Source organism: Bufo gargarizans, chromosome 1 (genome assembly GCF_014858855.1).
Source record: "Bufo gargarizans isolate SCDJY-AF-19 chromosome 1, ASM1485885v1, whole genome shotgun sequence".
In the NCBI taxonomy this organism is placed as follows: domain Eukaryota; kingdom Metazoa; phylum Chordata; class Amphibia; order Anura; family Bufonidae; genus Bufo; species Bufo gargarizans.
Window position 1 is genome coordinate 332,209,651 of NC_058080.1, and position 8,038 is coordinate 332,217,688.

The following is an 8,038-nucleotide window of genomic DNA, read 5'->3' on the forward strand; positions in this document are numbered from 1 at the left end:
GTGGCTTTTAGGCGCCGGTGGTGTTGTGGAGTGGGCCTGCTGTGTAGCCTGCATTCCCTGAAGTGGATGGTAGCCGTCATGGCACCCAACAGGTAGGTTACAATGCAGGTACGTGGAACCTACACTCCCTGAAGTGTACTGGTAGCCGTTATGGCACCTAACAGGTAGAATTTAGCGTAGGAACCCGTCTAACAGAGAACGCCTTGACGCTTGGCAGACGGGCTCAAATAACTTTGTACAAAATAATTTGCCAAGTATCTCGCACTTATAGTGTAGCACTTGTTATTTCCATGCAATTTTTGTACTTATATTGCAGTGCATTGTCACATTGCATGTCTGTCTTTCATGTTATTTCCCTTGCCCCAGCAATGTGCTCCTGCGGTTGTTATGTGACTGAGCCCCTTTTTTGGTTTCCCTTGTAGTTTGTAATTGAGGTGTGGCTGCCTCCTCAGTCTCACATTTCTGACCACCCTGTCTGCCCCATTGGCTGATTTTAATTAGTGTCAGTGCATAGTCAGGTCCTGCTCCACTTCATTCACTGAAGCCACAGCACCAGGACTCGCACTGCGGTCCTTGGTGGCTTTTAGGCGCCGGTGGTGTTGTGGAGTGGGCCTGCTGTGCAGCCTGCATTCCCTGAAGTGGATGGTAGCCGTCATGGCACCCAACAGGTAGGTTACAATGCAGGTACGTGGAACCTACACTCCCTGAAGTGTATGGTAGCCGTTATGGCACCTAACAGGTAGAATTTAGCGTAGGAACCCGTCTAACAGAGAACGCCTTGACGCTTGGCAGACGGGCTCAAATAATTTTGTACAAAATAATTTGCCAAGTATCTCGCACTTATAGTGTAGCACTTGTTATTTCCATGCAATTTTTGTACTATATATTGCAGTGCATTGTCACATTGCATGTCTGTCTTTCATGTTATTTCCCTGCCCCAGCAATGTGCTCCTGCGGTTGTTATGTGACTGAGCCCCTTTTTTTTTTTTTTGGTTTCCCTTGTAGTTTGTAATTGAGGTGTGACTGCCTCCTCAGTCTCACATTTCTGACCACCCTGTCTGCCCCATTGGCTGATTTTAATTAGTGTCAGTGCATAGTCAGGTCTGCTCCACTTCATTCACTGAAGCCACAGCACCAGGACTCGCACTGCGGTCCTTGGTGGCTTTTAGGCGCCGGTGGTGTTGTGGAGTGGGCCTGCTGTGCAGCCTGCATTCCCTGAAGTGGATGGTAGCCGTCATGGCACCCAACAGGTAGGTTACAATGCAGGTACGTGGAACCTACACTCCCTGAAGTGTATGGTAGCCGTTATGGCACCTAACAGGTAGAATTTAGCGTAGGAACCCGTCCAACAGAGAACGCCTTGACGCTTGGCAGACGGGCTCAAATAATTTTGTACAAAATAATTTGCCAAGTATCTCGCACTTATAGTGTAGCACTTGTTATTTCCATGCAATTTTTGTACTATATATTGCAGTGCATTGTCACATTGCATGTCTGTCTTTCATGTTATTTCCCTGCCCCAGCAATGTGCTCCTGCGGTTGTTATGTGACTGAGCCCCTTTTTTTGGTTTCACTCAGGGATCCGTAGCTTCTCCTCCTCAGCTGTTTCTTGTCTGCCACTCCCAAACTCCTTATATTCTCCTCTCACACTTCTCTAGTTGCCAGATATAGAGCTTCCTGCCTGGACATCTATGCTGACCCACTGGAGCTGAGAATCTGGTTGTTGTTCCAGAGTGCTACCCTCCGGATCCCTGTTGGGCTTTTGTTGTCTCCTGTTGTTGCCCTCCTGGGATTATATGTTTAGTTTGTATTGTCTGTCCTCCCCTTGGTGTTTTCCTTTAGAGCTAGTGGTGCGGACTAGTGTTCCCACCACCCTGTTCACTATCTAGGGCTCATCCTAAGGAAAGCCAGGGTTTTAGGCACGTGATCGGCGTACGGGTGAGGAACCCGTCTAGGGACGACAGGGCAGCCAGGCGCCAGTCGCAAGGTGAGTCAGGGGTCACCACCTTCCCTCTCACTAGGGCAGGGCCTCCCTCTTTTCCTCCCTCCGTGTCACGTATGTGACAGTTACGCCGATCGTGATATTATAACTGGCCCTTATTTTATTTTTTTGAAAAAAAAAAAATATATATATATAATTTTTTTTTTCTCTACTTAGAATCCAATATGGATCCTATTGCTGCTTTGGCAAAACAGCTTCAAGGCCTGTCTTTGGAGGTGGCAGGATTGAAGGCGTCTGTCCTCCAACAGCAGCAGCAAATGCAGCAGACCGCAAGCCCTGCGGTTGCTATGGGTAACCAGGTTGTTACAGAACCCAAGGTTGTTCTTCCTGACAGATTCTCTGGGGGAAGGGACAAATTTGTGTTGTTCCGTGAGGCCTGCAAATTATATTTTAAGCTGCGCCCTTACTCCTCAGGTAATGAAGAACAGCGGGTGGGGATTGTTATTTCACTGCTTCAGGGGGACCCGCAATCCTGGGCGTTCTCGTTACTCCCTGGTTCCCAGGCTCTCCGGTCAGTGGAGGGATTTTTTGGGACTTTGGGTCTCATATATGATGACCCTGACCGTGTCGCCCTGGCTGAGTCGAAGTTACGGAGACTCCTACAGGGAGATCGGCCAGCAGAGGAATATTGCTCAGAGTTCCGCAGGTGGGCTACGGATACTCAGTGGAACGACCCGGCTCTCAGGAGTCAGTTCTGCTCTGGGTTATCTGAAAGGTTAAGGATGCGCTGGCGCTGTATGAGACCCCCCTTTCCCTTGATGCTGTTATGTCCCTCTCTATCAGGATAGATAGACGTCTTAGGGAGAGATCGAAAATTCCTGAGCAATCGGTAACCTCTCCCAAGCAGCAGTTAGTCTGTACTGACTTGGATGAGCCTATGCAGCTAGGAGGAACTTCCCGTCAGGTCCGTCCTCCTGAGGTTCGCCGTAGGTGGGGGGCTTGTTTTTTCTGTGGGGGGAAGGGTCATTTCATTAATGTCTGTCCCTCCTTTTCCCAAAAACAAAAGACCGTCGGAAAACTACTGACCCCAGGCTGTGCGGAGGATGTCAGCCGGGGGGTATACGTTTCCTCCATACGAACATCTCAATTTGTGTTGCCAGCGGTTATTGTTTTTGGTGATAAGACAGAGACTATTTCTTTTTTTCTAGACAGTGGTGCAGGGGTAAATTTGATAGATGCCCATTTTGCCCGCACTATGGGTTTGTCTCTCTGTACGCTGCAGAGACCCATTCCCATATTCGCTATTGACTCTGCTCCTCTGTCTCAGAGAAACCTCACTCACGTTGTCCATAACTTACATCTTCGGGTAGGGGACCACCATAAGGAGCGTCTTTCATGTTACGTTCTGGAGGGCCTTCCCTCTCCTGTGGTATTGGGTCTTCCCTGGTTGGTAGCGCACAATCCAGTGGTGGATTGGCAGGCCAGGGAGATATTGGAGTGGAGTGAGCATTGCAGAGAGAATTGCTTAAATAACAATTGCTTAATCGCCTCCATAGCTTCCCTACCTACATTTATTTCGGACTTTGAGGACGTTTTTTCTGAAAAGGGTTGTCAGAGGCTACCACCTCATCGTCCTTATGATTGCCCGGTTAACCTGATTCCCGGTGCAAAATTACCCAAGTCCAGGTTGTATAATCTTTCGGGTCCCGAGAGACAAGCCATGAAAGATTATATCTCCGAGAGTCTGGCCAAGGGACACATCAGACCCTCTTCTTCACCCGTGGCTGCAGGGTTTTTCTTTGTTAAAAAGAAAGATGGGGGGCCTGCGTCCTTGCCTAGATTTCCGTGAGCTAAACCGGATAACCGTCCGAGACCCATACCCTCTTCCTCTCATTCCTGACCTTTTTAATCAGATTGCGGGTGCTAGGTGGTTCTCCAAACTTGATCTTAGGGGGGCCTACAATCTGATTCGTATCAAGGACGGGGATGAGTGGAAGACAGCTTTTAACACCCCTGAGGGGCATTACGAAAATTTAGTCATGCCTTTCGGTCTGACCAATGCCCCTGCTGTCTTCCAACATTTCGTTAATGATATTTTTAGTCATCTCATCGGCAGGTTTGTAGTCATATACCTAGATGATATCTTAATTTATTCGGCTGATCTGAAAACACATGAAGTACATGTCAGGCAAGTACTGCAGGTCCTTCGGACGAATAAATTATATGCGAAAAATGAAAAATGTGTCTTCGCCGTTCAGGAAATACAATTCCTGGGATATCTATTATCTGCTTCAGGTTTCCGTATGGATCCTGGGAAGGTCCAGGCAATTTTAGATTGGGATCTTCCTGAGAACCTTAAAGCTCTACAACGGTTTTTGGGTTTCGCAAATTTCTGCAGAAAGTTTATTAAAAATTATTCAGTGATCGTTAAACCCCTTACTGACATGACTAGGAAGGGGACTGATTTTTCTAAATGGTCTGACGCCGCTAAAATTGCATTTTCCTCTCTAAAAGAGAGATTTACCTCGGCTCCTGTCCTAATTCAACCTGATGTCTCCCAGCCTTTTATTGTTGAAGATGATGCGTCGGAGGTGGGAGTGGGGGCTGTATTGTCTCAGGGTCCGTCTCCTGGCAAATGGCGTCCTTGCGCTTTCTTTTCCAAAAAATTATCTGCAGCAGAAAAGAACTATGATATTGGAAATATCATATATTGTTGGCGATTAAACTGGCGTTTGAAGAGTGGCATCACTTCTTAGAGGGAGCAATCCACCCCGTCACGGTAATTACGGATCACAAAAACCTTCTGTACCTAGAATCGGCTAAGCGTCTCACCCCTAGACAAGCTAGGTGGTCGCTATTCTTTACCAGATTTAACTTTGTAATCACCTATCGTCCTGGGGCAAAAAATACCAAGGCAGACGCATTGTCTCGTAGTTTCCCTGGAGAGGGTAATGTTAGTGATCTGGTACCTATTTTACAAAGAGGAGTGGTTGTCTCTGCTGTACACTCTGTTCTAGAGGGAAAAGTGTTAGAGGCCCAGGGGGACCCCCAGGCCTCTTGCCCCTCAGAGAAATTGTTTGTACCGTTAAACCTGCGTCTTGAGTTATTGAAGGAACATCATAATTCGGCACTTGCTGGGCACCCGGGTAGTAAAGCAACCTTGGAGCTATTGTCTCGTCGTTTTTGGTGGCCAAGGTTGCGTCAGGATGTAATAGATTTCGTGTCTACTTGTTCTACTTGTGCACGCGCGAAAGTCTCTCATACACGTCCAGCAGGGTCTTTATTGCCACTTTTCATCCCCAATAGACCATGGACACATCTATCAATGGATTTCATCACTGACTTACCTTTGTCTGCGGGTAAAACAGTTATCTTGGTAGTAGTAGACAGGTTTAGCAAAATGGTACACTTTATTGCACTACCCGCACTTCCTAATGCTAAGACTCTTGCTCAGGTGTTTATCAGTGAAATCGTGAAGCTTCACGGGGTCCCTTCCGATGTGGTTTCGGATCGGGGAACCCAGTTTATTTCTAAGTTTTGGAAAGCTTTTTGTACCCATTTAGGGGTACACTTATCCTTTTCCTCAGCTTTCCATCCTCAGTCGAATGGACAGACTGAGCGTACCAACCAAAACCTAGAAACATATTTAAGGTGTTTTGCGTCTGAAAACCAAGAGGTGTGGTCATCATATTTACCGTTAGCCGAGTTTGCCATAAATAATCGCCGTCAGGAATCCACTGGCAAGTCACCATTTCTTGGTGCATACGGTTTTCATCCCCAATTTTGTACTTTCAAAGAGGGGGGGTCTTCTGGGGTTCCCGAAGAGGAACGGTTTTCTTCATCTCTTTCATCGGTATGGCAGAAGGTGCAAGCTAACTTGAAAAATATGAGTGGTAAATACAAATGCATGGCCGATAAGAAACGGTCGCCAGGTCCGGACCTAGGAGTGAATGACTGTGTGGTTGTCTACTAGGAATATTAAGTTGAAGGTTCCCTCTTGGAAACTGGGTCCTAGGTTCATTGGTCCTTATAAAATTGTAGCCGTCATTAACCCTGTGGCTTTTCGCCTGGAGCTACCTCAGACTTTTAAGATCCATAACGTCTTCCATAAGGCGCTGCTCAAGAAGTATGTTCCACCTCTAGAACCATCACCGCTGCCACCTCCTCCTGTTGTTGTGGATGGTAATCTGGAGTTTCAAATATCCAGAATTGTTGATTCTCGTCGGGTCCGCCGCTCTCTTCAGTATCTGGTGCATTGGAGGGGTTACGGTCCCGAGGAAAGAATGTGGGTTCCAGCGTCAGAGGTAAACGCCAACAGGTTGATTCAGGCTTTCCATGTCTCTCATCCGGAGAGACCTGGTCCTGAGTGTCCGGAGGCCCCTCGTGAAAGGGGGGGTACTGTCACGAGGGTGTCAAGAGCCACGTCTGACTCCGTTATACCCGGGGTCAGGAAGTCGCAGCGGGTGGCTGCGCGCTGTATGTCTAAAGATCACGGTGTTTCTTAGTGTTTGTTTTCTGTGTTTGCCTTCCTATCCTTTTTGTCTCACTCAGGGATCCGTAGCTTCTCCTCCTCAGCTGTTTCTTGTCTGCCACTCCCAAACTCCTTATATTCTCCTCTCACACTTCTCTTGTTGCCAGTTATAGAGCTTCCTGCCTGGACATCTATGCTGACCCACTGGAGCTGAGAATCTGGTTGTTGTTCCAGAGTGCTACCCTCCGGATCCCTGTTGAGCTTTTGTTGTCTCCTGTTGTTGCCCTCCTGGGATTATATGTTTAGTTTGTATTGTCTGTCCTCCCCTTGGTGTTTTCCTTTAGAGCTAGTGGTGCGGACTAGTGTTCCCACCGCCCTGTTCACTATCTAGGGCTCATCCTAGGGAAAGCCAGGGTTTTAGGCACGTGATCGGCGTACGGGTGAGGAACCCGTCTAGGGACGACAGGGCAGCCAGGCGCCAGTCGCAAGGTGAGTCAGGGGTCACCACCTTCCCTCTCACTAGGGCAGGGCCTCCCTCTTTTCCTCCCTCCGTGTCACGCATGTGACAGTTACGCCGATCGTGATAGTATATCAAATGAGAATGCTCGGAGTGGGAGAAAATGTCTGCATGTGGGTAAGTAACTGGCTCAATGATAGAAAACAGAGGGTGGTTAACGGTACACACTCAGATTGGGTCACTGTCACTAGTGGGGTACCACAGGAGTCCGTACTGAGCCCTATTCTCTTCAATAAATCTTGTAGAATGATTCTGCAGTAAAATATAAAGTAACAAATGTAAAGTAACACTGAAGAGTACAGTGTACTGCTACAGATGGCTCTGGATAGATTGCAGGCTTGGGCAGAGAAGTGGCAGATGAGCTTTAACACTGACCAATCTAAGGTTATACACATGGGAAGGAATAACGCAAGCCACCTGCACATACTAAATGACAAAACACTGGGTAACACTGACATGGAAAAGGACTTTAGTGCAATTTTAGTGAACAGCAAACTCAGCTGTAGAAACCAATGTCAGACTGCTACTTCCAAGGCCAATAAGAAAATGGCTTGCAGGTTGAAAGGGGACCGTGATGAGAACTTTGTCGTGCCACTTTACAAATCATTAGTTAGACCAGGGATGCCCAACCTGCAGCCCTCCAGCTGTTGCAAAACTATAACGCCCAGCATGCCCAGAGAGCCTACAGCGGTGAATGATGGGAGTTGTAGTTTTACAACAGCTGGAGGGCAGCAGATTGAGCATCCCTGAGTTAGACCATGCATGGAGTACTGTGTACAGTTCTGGGCTCCTGTGAACAAGACAGACACAAGGCAGAACTGGAGAATGGCAACTAAAGTAATAACTGGAATAGGTGGACTACAGTACCCAGAAATGTTATCAAAATGAGGGTTATTGACTTTGGAAGAAAGGGGGGAATGGAGGGGAGATCTAATAACCATGTATAAATATATCAGGGGTTAGTACAAAGATCTCTCATCTATTTATTTCCATGATCCCATGATCGTGATGAGGGGACATACTCTGCATCAAGAAATTGTTTCTACAAAAAAACTGAATTGAATATTTTACAGTAAAAGCAGTGAGACTATGGAACTCTGCCTGAGGT